Source organism: Gobio gobio (genome assembly GCF_949357685.1).
Source record: "Gobio gobio genome assembly, chromosome: 22".
NCBI classification, from domain to species: domain Eukaryota; kingdom Metazoa; phylum Chordata; class Actinopteri; order Cypriniformes; family Gobionidae; genus Gobio; species Gobio gobio.
The window spans coordinates 16,978,760-16,995,824 of record NC_137118.1 but is presented as its reverse complement, the minus strand read 5'-3'; the positions used below and the strand labels follow the sequence as shown (position 1 = coordinate 16,995,824).

At 35.4% G+C, this 17,065-nt stretch overlaps 1 protein-coding gene across 1 annotated transcript in view; it reads right to left on the bottom strand.

Moving 5' to 3' along the window:
• rnf208 (ring finger protein 208) overlaps positions 1-17,065 on the bottom strand; it is a 22,221-nt gene extending 5,156 nt beyond the window's left edge. Inside the window, exon 1 of the mRNA XM_079803971.1 lies at positions 16,357-17,065. The gene's annotated coding sequence lies outside the window, so the exon portion shown is untranslated. The remainder of the gene's footprint in view (positions 1-16,356) is intronic.

The window sequence follows — 17,065 nt, the reverse complement described above, 5'->3', positions numbered from 1 at the left end:
ATAGCATTATTTATATAGGCCTATATAAAGGATTTAAAAAAAATATATAATCCATTAATTCATAATCTGTCTAATAGGCCTAATGTCTAAAAAATATAACAATTATCTGTCTAACAAGCTCCGATAATGTATGAAATATTATTTTAATAGATAATCCAAATTAAAAAACAAGGCCTTGCCCTTTAGCAGCATGGTGAGTAGGCCTAACTGAAAATGCTCTTTGGCAAACTGTGCATCATCATGTGTTTATTCAACTATGTGTTGACCTATGTAAAATACAGAACAAACCGCGTTCTGTATTGATTTGATATGGGACCCATCATTTTATGAAGTTTTATTAACAAAGTTTGGGAGGAGCACGTTCAAATGATCTATCCAAAACAACTCGTCATCAGCAATTACCACCCTTGTCTATTTATGCCGTCTCTCCACTATCTGCATTCTTCTTTCCTCCCCCATCCATCTTTTTCTGAAGATTCACACTCTTCTCCAACCACTGACGTAGACCTCCACACACACCCACCCACCCACACATTGGAACATGCGCAGGCGAGTGCACAAAAACGCTTGTTTTGCTCCCACTTCTTGACACTGTTGTGACGAGTCAGACCTAATAACTCATCATTATAAGCTGTGTTTATTCTATTTCCCATCTCTCTCATTGGTTTAGTTGTTTACAATGATTTAATTAGGATGCGAAGACAGGATGTGGCTCCAAACCGTCCTCCATTTTCTGGAGGTCACAGAGGCACTGATCAGCCAGTAACTGTCAGTCACATTCATTCGAGTTGCCACGGCACCGCAGAGCTGTGAGGCAGAGCCAAAAATAACCACGCGCTCTCACTGGTTCACACACATGCACACACACAAAGGTGCGAATAAGCTTTCTGACATCAGCATAGTCAGCTGGTGCATGGGCGTTGGAAACCGTGAGATGTGATGGGTGAAATGATTGTCAAGCTTTCAGACATTTCTGTTTGGAGATCCTCAAACATATATAATTAACATCCATTATCGCAAAATAAACCACAACAGAGTAATCAGGACACCAACACAAAGCGAACTGTACATTATCCTACCAAATATGTGAAATCTGAATTTGAGTTGGAATTATTTATTATGGGACAAGAGCATAGACAGAAATCGGTTGACTGGTTCGGTATTGAGTATAGTGAGAGCTGTGAAATAATCTAAACAAAAATAAATAATAATAATAATACAATGGACCCCCAAATGTCAATTGCTTCCTAAAATATTATGGCAAGTATGTACAGTATATTGTCATGAATAAATATGCATTTCTAATGTTTGAGAAAAATAATATCCGTGACATAGATAGGAGATTTTTTTCAAACCATATGCAGATTTGTTTTTTTTTTCCCTTAGTTATGGTTACAAACTAGGGCTGGCCGCACTTTATATTAGGTGGCCTTAACTACTATGTACTTACATCACAAAATAAGTACAATATACTTACTGTGTTTATATTGTATTGCAAAACACTTTTGCTGATATTGAGGTGGGATATGGGTAGGGTTAGGGACAGGTGTGGTGGTATGGGTAAGTTAAAGGGTAGGGTTAGGTGTAAGGGAAGGGTCAACAGTGTAATTACAAATGTAACTACAGAAATTAATTACAGATGTAATTACATACAGGTATATTTAAAAATGTAAGTACAATGTAAAAACATGCATGTACACAATAAGTGCATTGTATCAAATGATTAATTAAAATGTTAGTACATAGTAGTTAAGGCCACCTAAAGTGGCTCCCTGGGACTTATAAATAGAATAATATCAATTTAAAAATGCATGATGAATTAAACATAATGAATTATTGCAAAACAATTTTTTTTTTTTTTTATTCCATGGGAAAAAAATTATGAGACGGGAGGAAAAAAATGTAAATGTTTTTGCGTTCTCTCACAAATGTTTTGCGTTCCCCCGAGAAACTTTGCATTTGCTCGCAAAATGTTTTGCGTTCCCCCGGGAAAAACTATGTTCACTCGCAAAACGTTTTGCGCTCCCCAAGAAACTCTGTTTGCTCGTAAAATGTTTTGTATTCCCCTGAGAAAATTTGCATTGGCTCACAAAATGTTTTGCTTTCCCCAGAGAAACTTTGTGTCTGCTCGTGAAACCTTTGCTTTCCCCTGAGAAACTTTGCGTTCGGTCGCAAAATGTTTTACGTTCCCCCAGGAAACTACGTTCACTCGTAAAAAGTTTTGCGCTCCACCAAGAAACTTTGTGTTTGCTCGTAAAATGTTTTGCATTCCTCCGAGAAACTCTGTGTTCCCTCGCGAAACCTTTGCTTTCCCCTGAGAAACTTTGCATTCGGTCGCAAAATGTTTTACGTTCCCCCAGGAAACTACGTTCACTCGCAAAAAGTTTTGCGCTCCACCAAGAAACTTTGTGTTTGCTTGTAAAATGTTTTGCATTCCTCCGAGAAACTCTGTTCCCTCGCGAAACCTTTGCTTCCCCCCCGAGAAACTTTGCGATCGCTCACAAAACGCTTTGCAGTCCCCCCGAGAAACTTTGCATTTGCTCACAAAATGTTTTGCGTTCCCCCCGAGAAACTTTGCGATCGCTCACGAAACGCTTTGCGTTCCCCCTCGAGAAACTTTGAGTTCGCTTGCAAAATGTTTTGAGTTCCCCCGAGAAAACTTGCGATCGCTCACGAAACGCTTTGCGTTCCCCCCGAGAAACTTTGAGTTCGCTTGCAAAATGTTTTGAGTTCCCCCGAGAAACTTTGCGTTCGCTCGCAAGACCTTTTAAGCGCTTTGTATCAATTTATAATTCCATCATATTTTGCCATATACCATATTACTAATAATTGTATGTACATGGAACCCCAAAATACCATAGTGTAAGTACACGTACATCTCAGAGATGTCTATTTGCTGTGCGTGTTAACATCTGGAAGACGTTTTTTTTTTTTTTAGAGTGTTTTTTTCATCTGCAAAACGTCTCTAGAACATTTCCAGTCAGACGTTAAATAGACATTTAGAAAACGTCTGTAAGATGTGTATGATTTAGCCCTTTCATGCATGGTGTCCACATTTGGGGACAGTTAATTTAACTCCATTTAGAGTTCATTTGTCATGGTAATTTTCTCCAAACCATGTGAGGGCAGTGTCAGTAGACTGACAGCAATATTGTAACAGTGTCCACTGTCTTGTATTCCAAATATTCATTGCTTGATGACATCATTAATCCAAGATGGCTGACAGCAATAGCCATGTGCCAAATGCCCCAGGCATATCTGTGAAAAACTTTTATACAAGGAGGTCGATTGAGCTAAAATAAAATATTAGCTTTTACAGTATAGTATGATGAATAAGTTAGTATTTTATAAACTAAAATTTAGAGTAAAATGTAGTTTTTATACACCAAAAACTAACTGTCCACGCATGTGGACGTCATGCAACAGTGGAGTCAGATTGCATAAAGTCTGATTTCTGTAACCTGCTAGTATATCTGTTCTATTTTTGCAATTATGTTTTGAATTGTCTTATATTGTAATAAAACAGACATTTAACAAATATATCAACATAAATAACCATTTAAAATTACATATTACAGCATTAAATGGCAACTTTACACATACATACCGAGACAAATTTGCATTTTGCCTTCCAAAAAGGGACAGCACAGGTCAAGCATTCAGTACAGAATAATATAGAATATCCCAGAGGACAGAGGAAGTGACAGTGACCGCTGATGAGGAGTATGGGCCTGCAAAGCCCAGTCCATATTGCTACTAGGTTTCCCCACATATGTAACTACCATTATAGTTCCTACAATAGGTGTTTTATCGTTGTTATATTGTAATATTAGCATTTTTAATAACTGAGCTGATATACATAGCATAACATGACAAAAAAAAAAACACAATGTTCCATATTGTCATCTGTGGCTTTTTGTCCCATTTTACGCCTTTGTTGCATGGTGTCCACATACGTGGACGGTTGAATAATTTTTAAATAAAACTGAATTTTGTAAAAAAAATTATGATTTTCAATTTTAGCATCATATTAAAGTGATAAAAAGAATCTTAAAAAAAATCTAGATAATGTTTTTCATAATTCATGCATGAAAGGGTTAGAATGTATGTAAAACTGACATCTTAAAAACATCCCTCAGATCTTTGTACATTGCAGATGCTTTCCAGATAAAGCACTCTTTAACAGACATCTTGTAGACGTGTGTGCTATCAGGCTACCTTTGTGAGAAAAAAAAAGAAAAAAAAAGGTGTTACAAATATATTTTTGTAACTGTGACTTGAAACCAGTTACAGCAAGTGCTCTCCAGTGTCTATGTATATCTTACAATTTCAGTCAATATAATGTCTGAAACACTTTAGCCCTGTGAACCGATTAACTGCTATTCATTTTTTTTGTTTGTCAGGAGTAGTTCAGCCTTTTTGCTACCATCTCACACAGGATTTCATATTTGATAAGACAAGCTCCTCCATTATGTAAGAGGCTCATGAGAGAGACAGACAGCTGATAACATATTAAAGCAGGTCAGCACGGCACTGCTGCACTTAATGAAATCATGTGTGTGTCCGACCCTGTCAGCACAAAACATGATGAAGAGAGGCAGAGAGGTTGATGAAGAGACAGCGAATAACTGATGACCTGGGCTGCGTTTCTCAAAAGCATTGTGAGCCAGTGGTCTCTATGATCTTCTGATGATATCAGATACTCTTTTTGATATATATCATAGTATTACAGTAAATGATTCCTATATTCTCATACACAGGTTTTTACATGTACCATGTGACATTTTGTTGGTCACTTGATTTATATTCCTGTGGTGTCGCGCTGTAGATGAGTGAAATCTCATTGCTTCTTCACATATTAATAATGTGGAGTTAATATTACTCTGTCTGTAATGTTCATTAATGAGTTCCATATACTTGCGTTTCCGTCTAAAGTACTAAATACAGAAATATGTGTTTAAAAGCAGACACATTGACAGGCTCAATAACTGAATGCATTGAGTAACAGTCAACAGCATTCTTGAGTTCATCACATTGTCAAGAAATCACATTCCAGGAAGTTCTGGCACCACCATGACACAAATACACACACGTAATTTGTCTTACCGTGTTTTTTTTTTCTCTTATTTTCTTTTTAAGGTTATAATACTTTCTTCTATCCTAGTTTAATATACAGAGACAACTATAAAGTAAAGCATTTGTAGGGTAATTTTTTTCTGAAAAGTTCACACTATCAAAACATTGCTCTGTTTGTTTGAGAATCAGCCTGACACAGCAACAGCAACAACCAATAGCGTGAGGGTATCTGTTTGGGTGACCAATGGCAGAGAAGGGGAAGTGTTTAGGAAAACAGTTTGAAAATGTCATTCAATTTACAATTCTGTTTGTTGACTCTAGAGGTGTAAATGAAACACTTCACATCTAAACAAAACCTGAAATCAACAGAGACCAAATTTTGGATAAAGTTATCTGATGGTTATAGCAAACTCGCATTCGATCTGGATTGATTCTGATAAACAACGTCTGCTTTTCACGATCCAATCAAATCCTGATGGATAAAATCAAGTCCTGCCTTCATTTATTCTCACTGAATGAATGCCCTGTTTTACTCAAAAATGTCACCTTACAGAAGTAAAAATCACAGAAAATCTCCACTAGCTTCCATCATGAACAGAATGTGATAAACAACACTGAAAGCAAGCAGACAGATGGACGCACAGTCATCAAAATATCCAGAACATTCCAGTCCTCATACCCCACTCACTCCCACAAATACACACAACACACAACAAAAGTACACACAGGTACCACCCAGCACATTCCACAGGCACATCTCTCCCTGAAGCCCGTCTCTGTCTCTCTATCTCTGGATACATTCCACCTGTGCAGTGAGACAGTCGGCAAGAGGCCATCATGTCCTGTGCCAGCTATGCTATCAGCTGTTCACCTCTGTCTCTCAAAGCCTGTCCTGAGCCCTGCCCTTACGGCCAAAGTAAATATCACACATACAGTCACAGGGCAATCTCATTCATGTATGTACATAAAGTGCATGCATTTTAACTGCTTTACTGTTTATCGTCACAAAATTAAAAACAATATTACCGCCCAGCTGTAATCTGCTAAATGTGACTATAAAATATGCAAGCACTATATAGGAGTAAACCTCACTCCTCTGATCTCAAGAGACGCTCTAGCTACTGGCGCTAGAGGTTACAGCCTTTAGCCTCCTTGTTAGAAGGTCCGACTCTCATGTCGGCGGACCCGGATACAGGAGGGGTTACACATAAGTTTCATGTTTTAAAATAATTTTTGACCTCATAATTTTTAAACAAAATGCCGTAACTTGATTTTCTAGTGAAAGTTCAGATTTGATGTATGCTGGACTTCTCCAATCATTTCATCCTCATAAACCCCACCCCTTTCTTCAGGTCTGCCTCCAGCCAATCAACAACCGAAGGATAGATCAATGTCTACACCCTATTTTTTTTTTTTTTTTTTTTTTACTCTTAATACAGAAAAGATGATCTGTCACTACTTCCATTACATCACAACTTTTCTACTTTCTTTGTGATTAATTTTTTTTTGCTTCTGTCTGTGTGCCACTTCACACCGAAAACCCTTCATGTCAAACTGTCCCTTTTTAATTAAATAGACACATTTTAAGTGTTTTTATATAGTATTTTATGGAAATGTGTAATATTGTATTTATTTTATAGTTGCACAATGTTGTGCACAAATAAATAATGAAAATGCCATTGGTTTCAAAATCCACCAATGGCTTCACAGGAACCACTATGCACATTTGAAAGCTGAAAGAAACTGAATTTAAAGTCTCTCTAACATACCTAAAATAAACCACAAATGTTTGTCCGGTCCTAGTCATTAAATGTAATGCTAAATACCTGGTTTGAGATTTTAAAACTTTAACTGAGTTAGAAACACAACCATGGTTGATAATGCAAGCACGGTTTACAAAAGCTTTCAGAGGCCAATTCAAAGTCACATCAGTGAGGTTTATCCTTACCTGTTTTCTTAGCAATAAGATTGCAGAATATGATGAAAGGATTTTATGATGAATATGTGATTACATTCCATATTTGTTAAGGGTTGACACCCCTTTTATGAATCCTGTCTGATTTTGAGTTATTAGAACTGTTAAAAGAAATAAAATGTTAATTATAGTTATTGATTTATAATTAATGGATATTTGGTAATGTTTTTTATGGAGTTGTCCAAAGCTGTAGATATTTTATAGTTACTCAATGTAGTACACAAATTACCAGTGAAAATACCATTGGTTTTCAAAATCCACCAATGGTATCGCAGGAACAATCAGTATGCTAATTTGTGAGCTGAAAGAAAGAGTTTAAACTTTCTAGCATTCTTAAAATAAGCTTTACAAATGATTGTCTGGTCCTATACAGTAAATGTATTACTAAATACTTGCCTTGAGATTTTCATGCTTTAAGGCCCGGTATCACAGACAGGGCTTAGATTAAGCCAGGATTAGGCCTTAGTTCAATTAGGACATCTAAGTACCTTTATAAACGTGCCCTAGTAAAAAACATTACTGGTGAGTATCTTGAGACAAAAGAATGGCATTGACATATTTTAAGATATTTCAGTGCAAGTTGCTTTCAGTTAAACCAGTTCAAACATGTATTTTAGTCTGGGGCTAACTTAAGCCTTGTCTGTGAAACCGGGGGTAAATAAGTTAGAAACACAACCATGATTGGAAATGCAAGCACGGTTTACAAAACCTGTCCAAGACCTTTTCAAAGTCACATCAGTGAGGTTTATCCTTACCTGTTTTCTTAGAAATAAGATTACAGAATATGATGAATGGATTCTATGATGAATATGTGATTATATTCCATATTTGTTAAGGGCTTGCAACCCCTTTATGAATCCTGTCTGATCTTGAGTTTTTACAGCTGCTAAAGAAAACAAAAAAGTGTATTTGGTTGTTGATTTAAAGTTGTTTGAAACATGATGATAAGTTTTATAGAAGTGTGCAATTTTGTATTTATTTTAAAGTTATAGACATACAAATGGCGAAAAACACCATTGGTCTCAAAATCTACCAATGGGATCGCAGGAACCACCAGTATGCTAATTTGAAAGCTGAAAGAAACTGAATTTAAAGTGCATACTTAAAATAAACTTCCCAAATGTTTGTCTGGTCATTAAATTTATCGCTAAATACTTGCCCTGAGATTTTAATTAGTGATGTAAAGTCGGATTCATTTCCGCAAACCGGTTCTTTTTGGACAGTTCGGCTCAATGAACCGGTTCAAAAAGCCGATTCATAGGTTCCTGACGTCATCATTAAATGATGTCACTATGCATTTCTCAATGTCATGTTATATCAAGGAAACATTCAAATAAAGTAATCTGTGTCAATGCATATTGAAACAATCGAATAAAGTGCATTTGCTGATTATTGCCTTTCGTTCACTTAAGTTAATGGTGTTTGTGTTCACAGTTAATTCCTTTATCCTTCACGTCGGATTCGACTGAAAATTGCACAACTACAGTACACATTACAGGCACTGATCAACAAATGTTACATGTCTAAAGTCAGTCCCTCCAGAAAAACGCGATTATGCGATCGCATGATTTAATGCATAATCAGCCAAAGTCCACATATTTATGTGGGGGGCGCATTTTTTCAAATACGCCGCACTTTCACCGCGTAAATTGCCTATTTCTGTGTGAAAAATATGCGGGCTAGCATGATTTCATAATCCCTGCATTTGCGTTGCAAAAAAGTAATATATATTAGCAGAAAGTTGAAAAATGTTTGTTTACTTCACACAAGAGCCGCCATTTCCCCCTATTGCCATGGGAACGTTTTGAAGTGACGTAATTACCCGACGTGAACGCCATCGGAAAGCTGCAAACCCCGTGGTGAAACCATAGATATCAGTGAAACCATGATGAAGCACGCAAATTCCTATTTGCCAACAAAAATAACAGCAAAAGACAGCACAAAGCAGTTTCCCGGTGTGTTGACCGATTTCAAAAAACAGCATCATGAAGCTTCGAAGCGTTATGAATCAGTGAGTCGATTCAGCGGTTTGGATCGCCAAAGTCACGTGATTTCAGCTGTTTGACACGCGATCCAAATCATGAATCGACTCACTGATTCATAACGCTTCGAAGCTTCATGATGCTGTTTTTTGAAATCGGTCATCAAAGTATAAGTCGTTATTTAGGGTTTTTTTGCGCACAAAAACTATTCTTGTCGCTTCATAAAGTTATTGTAGACCCACTGTAGTGAGATGGACTTTGTAACGACGTCTTTAGTGCCTTTTTTGGGTCTTGAGAGTGTACAGTGCATTGTGCCAGTGGAGGCCTTTCTGAGCCATCGGATTTCAACTAAAATATCTTCATTTGTGTTCTGAAGATGAACGGAGGTCTTACGGGTGTCGAACGACATGAGGGGAAGTCATTAATGACAGAATTTTCATTTTTGGGTGAACTAACCCTTTAAGAGATTGGACTTTGTGCATTGGAAGCACTCAAATATCTGTTTTGTATAGCTACCTCTGTAAAACATGAAGTTATTTATTAATTTTTTCAGAAGTTGTAGCATATTCCTTTTGTAAAGCTACAGAACTTGTTTGACAAAATTTTTTGTAAATTTGAGCCATGTGTTTATTAAGGTCTTCAATAAAACAAGAAAACCCAGCACTTTCTGTGTAGTGTTTTTCTCTTTTTAATCAAACCGCAGTTTTTGCAAGTTCCCGCAATGTTATCACATAAAATTGCATAAATATCCCGCATTTTCCATCGCATTTTTTAAGAAAACGTGCCGCATAATCAAGGATTTTTGCCCGCAACAATCACAAAAAAAAAACACATTTTTCTGGAAGGACTGTAAAGAAGCCTATATATAGAAAGAATAAACGTATCAATTTCGCCTAACAACTTAAAATAAAATCTGCATTCACAATAAACTACAGTAAAATCTCTCAACAGAAAGGTTTTTGCAGGTTTTAATAAAATGTTATTTAATAACATTAATAATACGCATATTTCCAGTATCCTACGTGCCTCAGACTTGCGTCACCAACTCAATCATCCTCGGTAATCCTGTACAAACTTCGACAGCTGGTTGAACCGGCTCGTTCTGTTCCTTTTGAGTCCTCGGCAATCCTCTGCAAACTTCGACAGAAGTTTAAACCGGCTCATTCGGTTCTTTTTTAGTCGGACGTGCTACTTCGGCTTTTGCGTCTTGCGTCATCAACCCGTAACTAAAGTTTGATTCAATTCGATTCATGAACCGGCTCAACCGGTTACTTGCTGAGAACTGGCTTAAAAGAACGATTCGTTCAAGAACCGAACATCACTAATTTTAATACTTTAACTGAGTTAGAAACACTACCATGATTGAAAATGCAAGCACGGTTTACAAAAGCTTTCCGAGGCCATTTCATTAACACATCAGTGAGGTTTATCCTTACCTGTTTTCTTTGATATAAGATAACAGAACATGATGATTGGATTCTATGATAAATATGTGATTATATGCCATATTTGTTTAGGGCTTGCAACCCCTTAAAGAATCCTGTCTGATCTTGAGTTTATACAGCTACTAAAGAAAACAGTAAATGTAATTGTTCATTGAGTTATTATTGTTGGAATAAATTACATTAAATAGTGCAGTTTTGTGTTTGTTTTATATTTGCTCAAAATTATACACGAATAAATAGTGAAAATACCATTGGTTTCAAAATCCACCAATGGAATCACAGGAACCACTATTATGCAAATTTGAGAACTAAAAGAACCTGAATTTAAACTCCCTCTAGTGTACTTAAAATAAACCACAAATGTTTGTCTGGTTCTAGTCATTAAATGTATCATTAAAAACTTGCCCTGAGATTTTAATACTTTAACTGAGTTAGAAACACAACCATGATTGAAAATGCAAGCACAGTTTATGAAAGCTGTCCAAGACCATTCCAATGTCACATCAATAAGGTTAAACCTAACCTGTATGTTCTTAGAAAAAGATTACAGAATGTGATGACTGGATTTTATGAAAATGTGATTATATTCTGTTTTTGTTTAGGACTGACTGACACCTCTTTTATAAATCATATCTGATTGAAAAAATTGTACTACTTTTAAAGTATAATGTTGTGTATTTGATGTTTTATAATTATTGGCTACATTGTGGTAGATTTTATGGAAATGTGCGATATTGCATTTATTTTGTTATTGCACAATGTTATACACAAATAAATAGCAAAAATACCATTGGTTTCAAATTCCACCAATGGGATCACAGGAACCACCAGTATGCTAATTTGAAAGCTGAAAGAAACTGAATTTAAAGTCTCTCTAGCATACCTAAAATAAACTTCACAAATATTTGGTCCTAGTCATTAAATGTATCACTAAATACTTGCCCTGAGATTTTAATACTTTAACAGAGTTAGACACACAACCATGATTGGAAATGCAAGCACAGTTTACAAAGTCTTTCTGAGGCCATTTCAAAGTCACATCAGTGAGGTTTATCCTTACCTGTTTTCTTAGAAATAAGATTACAGAATGTGATGATTGAATTCTATGATGAATATGTGATTATATTCCATATTTGTTAAGGGCTTGCAACCCCTTAATGAATTCTGTCTGATCTTGACATTTTACAACTGCTGAGGCAAGCAAAAAAAAGTTATAAGTAATTGGTTTACTGTTGTTGATAACATGATGGGAAATTATATTGAATTGAACAATCTTGCAATTATTTATCACTTAAATTTATACAGAAATAAATAGTAACAATACCATTGATCTCAAAATCCACCAATGGGACTGTAGAAACCACTAGTATGCAACTTTGAGGTAAAATAAATTGAATTAAAAAGTCTCTCTAACGTACTTAAAATAAACTTTAAAAATGTTTTTCTGGTCCTATAGTCATTACATGTATCGCTAAATACTTGCCCTAAGATTTTAAAACTTTAACTGAGTTAGAAACACAACCATGATTGAAAATGCAATTATGGTTTACAAAAGCTGTCCGAGACCATTTCAAACTCACCTCAATGAGGATTATCCTTACCTGTTTCCTTGGAAATAAATTTACAGATCACGATGTTTGTAATATATGGATATGTGATGATATTCCATTTGTGTTTAGGACTGACCAACAAAACATTCCTGTCTGATCTTAAGTTTAACAACTATTAAAGAATAATGTTGTGTATTTGCTGGTTTATAATTATTGGCTACATTGTGGTAGATATTATGGAAATGTGCGATATTGCATTTATTTCGTTATTGCTCAATGTTATACACAAATAAATAGCAAAATACCATTAGTTTCAAATTCTACCAATGGGATCGCAGGAATTACTAGTATGCAAATCTGAGAGCTGAAAGAAACTGAATTTAAACTCTCCCTAGCGTACTTAAAATAAACCACAAATGTTTGCCTGGTCCTAGTCATTAAATTTATTGCTAAATACTTGCCCTGAGATTTTAATACTTTGAGTTAGAAACACAACCATGATTGAAAATGCAAGCACAGTTTACAAAAGCTTTCCGAGGCCATTTCACAGTCGCATCAATGAGGTTTATCCTTACCTGTTTTCTTAGCAATAAGATTACAGAATATGATGATTGGATTTTATGAATATGTGATTATATTCCGTATCTGTTTAGGGCTGACACCCCTAACAATCCAGTCTGACCTTGAGATTTTACAACTGGAAAAGTACAAGTTACTCTTTGTTGTTGACCTGACTAGGGACTGCAGATGAAAATAGCCTTTTGGCTAACTCTGGCATATTGACAGAAATGTTCATTAATATGCACTGTCCCTGTACATTAATAAATAAATAAATAAATAAAAATAAATTGGTAGATTTTGTGAAAATTTACAATATTGTATTGATTTTATAGTTGCACAATGTTATACACAAATAAATAATAAAAAATACCATTGGTTTCCAAATCCACCAATGGGATCACAGGAACCATCAGTATGCTAATTTGAAGTCTCTCTAGCGTACCTAAAATAAATCACAAATGTTTGTCTGGTTCTAATTTATCGTTAAATACTTGCCCTCAGATTTTACTACAAGAAACACAACCATGATTGAAAATGCAAGCACGGTTTACAAAGGCATTCAGAGACCATTTCAATGTTACATAAGAGAGATTCATTCTTACCTATTTTCTTAGAAATAAAATGTCAGAATATGATTGGATTATATGAATATGTCATTATATTCAGTATTTGTTTAGGGTTGACACCCCTAATAATCCTCTCTAATCTTGAGTTTAACAACCATTAAAGACAAAAAGAGAATTTAATGGTTACATGATAGAATTTATGGAAAGGGCAACAGTGATATAGATATTTCATATTTGTTTAGGGCTTGCAACAACTAATTGAATCCTGTCTGATCTTGAGTTTTAGAATAACAACTGTTTTATCTGATATAACAAAAGTATAATCCTTATTTTTACTTGTTGAGAACATGGTGGTCGATAATGTATTAGTGCATAAAATTGGTAAATTAAAATAAACCGATGAATTCTACAAACTAAAGAGTTTGTAACATATGCACCCCTAAAATTGTTAATATGTGTCAGATGCTGTCAACTACTCTACATATTAAAATGCACGTGTTAGAACCCCAGTGTACCTACTTATATTAATCAGATCACAATAACATTTAATGGAGTCTTTTGGCTGTATTATAAATTCTGTGAGAAATCATGTTGCAAACATCAGATCAAGATGGAGATGAAGCTGTGAGATGATTCTGGATGATGAAATTCTGGATGGATGTTGTTTTTTTCTGGTACTGTAGGATAAGCATGTTTTTGTCAGACTATGTTAGCATCCTCAATGAAATGGCTGTTTTGTGTGTGCTGAGCTGCTGTAGAGAACGCAGGTCATGCTAGTTTTAGCGTGGAGGAGGCAGTGTTTAATAATTCAATGGCTGTCATTCAGAGCAGGCGTCAGCCATTTTACCCACAGTTCATTCACGAGAGAGACTGTTTGTTCTTTTAGATTCTGTTGACATAGATCACCTACTCCGTTTCAAAGGACGTCGCAAATGTCATAACTAACAATTTTAGAAACTGGCCGATCGTGAGAACACAACAACCAATTGGCTTCGAAAGGTTAGTATTAGCAAAGTGACAAACAAGCTATAAATGAATCTTAATCATCGCAAAATGGCTAATGATTAAGTTTTCTTATCACTAGCTATAACATGGATTTTTCCACATAGCTATGCAAAATTAACAATGAATGCTAATGATTTATATCATATTTTGGAAGCCATCCTAATGGGATGAAACTATAATAGTATAGACTGGCTAGATTGCAACTGTCTTCAAGAATAATTTGGACAATATAAATTTTACCAATGGAATATCTTCTTCCATCTAAATCTTAAAGGGATGCCATTGGAATTTGTACCACAATTTGCCACTTCCTAATATAATTAAAATAGGAACACCAATTTGTAAGATTATTGCAAATATGGAAATGGAATACCATGGAATTTATATTATAATTGGCGTATTTCTAATATAATGGGGGGAAATATATATCCTACTGGATACAAGGGAATTCTAAGGAAAAAGTTATAGGAATGCCAGTTCTTAAAGGAATCAGAAATTGTAATCAATCCTAATATCAAACAAAAAGCGGGGTAAACAATTTGCCGGCATCACTAAATGGCGACACCAACAACAAGTGCCAATAACATTTATCAATACAAAGCCATTATTTTCGGCTGATGTGGGCATGACCTCAGGTGCACAGACACATCTTTAACTGCTTTCCTCCTTTTAGATATTGATGGACAGTATCGATTGCTGAATCTTCATTGTGACGGGGCTGAATCTACACTTCAGGAAGCAGACAGGGACTTCTGGGTGTTTGGTTGAGTTTTTGGTGCTTATTAGTATTCTGGGAGTGTGTGCATCTGTGTTAGCAGTTTTTAGTGCAGTGTCGTGGGAGGGGTGTGCCAGCAGCGGCGGTTATGCAACCAGAGCAGCATACGCAGCACACGGACTGCAGCGCCTGTGCTTGCAACACACACACTAACGCTCTCAAGCACAGGTCCTTCCCTGTCTTAACCACACATATTGGTTAGCATGTGTGTCGGTGTGTAGTAGCCCCATGTGATCAAATGCCCACTCGGATAATGTGAGTCATTGATGGAATCTGTGTTTGTGTGTGCATGCAATGGTGAAGTGCAACCTGCCCTATTCCACAACACGGTCAATACGGCCACACAAGAACTGAAGTGCAAGTCCTGCGTGAGGATGTGGGACCCATAAACACACTGCTGTTACACACAAATGCACAGAGATGCACAAACCCACATGCTATGTGAAAAAAAAAATTCACATTGACAAATAAATAACAAAACTACAGAACACCTTTACCTTCATAATCTTTGCACTCAAAATATATTTATCTATAATTTCAAACGTGTTCAGTAGTTTTGTTCTTTATTTGTCAATGTGATTTTTTAGAGTAATATTGATTATTAGATTATGTAAATTAATCTGATATGCATATTTTTAGATTATGTATGAATTACAATACAATATTTAAAATGTACATATGCAAAATAATATAAATATAAAAATATTCAATTGATATATATACATGGCAGATTATATATTAGAATATATTATTACTTTCATTAACCTAACATCTAAAAAGAATATATATAATTACTTAAATTAAAGTAAAATAATATATATATATATATATATATATATATATATATATATATATATATATATATATATATATATATATATATATATATATATATATATATATATATATATATATATATATATATATATATATATATATATATATATATAGTATACATATTTAATGTATGTATGTTTTTTCCCCGATGTTATAGGTTTGTTGTTATATATATATATATATATATATATATATATATATATATATATATATATATATATATATATATATATATATATATATATATATATATATATATATATATATACACAAACAATTATATATTTATTAAAATATATTTTTCTTTAATTCATAAACCTATAACATCGGGGGGGAAATACATACATTAAATATGTATACTATATATAATGTGTGAATGTATTAGGTTACACCAAAATTAAACCAACATATTTTTATGTTGTTGAATTTTTAGGTATTAGGTAGAAATACCTCAAGGAAACACTGCACATTCTTGTTTTACAATGTACAACATTTAAATTACATTTCCGATAATATGCTCATGCAAAGGTTCAAACTTATCTGAGCATACTATAATAATAAAAAGACATTTTAAGCATGCCTACCTGTAAGTAGTTGCCTCTAGTGCGTATTTAGTGGCGAGTCTCTGGATTTGGACGAGTGGTGTGGTCAATTCATAAGATCTCAACGTCTTTCTCACATGGGGACACAAAGTTCCTGTGATTCTGCTGCGGTCTCAGGCTACCTCGTCCCTCTGAGCACAGCCAATCGCATCAGATGCTCCTGTTGCATGCGAGAGGACGGAGGAAAGACTTCCCTGCCTGTCTCCAAAAAGGATGGATGGAAGGGTGTAGGACGGGAAAGATGGAGGACGAGATGTCAGATGCGTCACAAAGCACCGTTCTGTTCTTCTTCTTGTCCACGATGGGCTCTTTTTGTCCAGTGATGGTCCTGGTCATTCACTCACTCACTCACTCACTCACTCACTCACTCACTCACTCAGTCATTCATTCACCCAGTCATTCAGTTGTGTAAGAGGATTTGTGGCTCTCTGCGTCCACTCTCCTCCTTTTCAACGTTCTCACGCTCTGGTCATCCTATTCTTACTGCAAATTCTCACTTGTATACTATTTCTCTGCAATATCTTTCAGTGGAGCCACATGTCTTTCCCTGTCTTCCTCTCTCTCTCTCTCTCTCTCGCGCTCTCTCTCTCTTTTACAAACACTCATACACACCCGCACACACACTCTCTGACTCACAAGTGCATGCTTTGCCTCTGTTTCTGTGAGTATCTCGTATCTCACAGACTCTCTC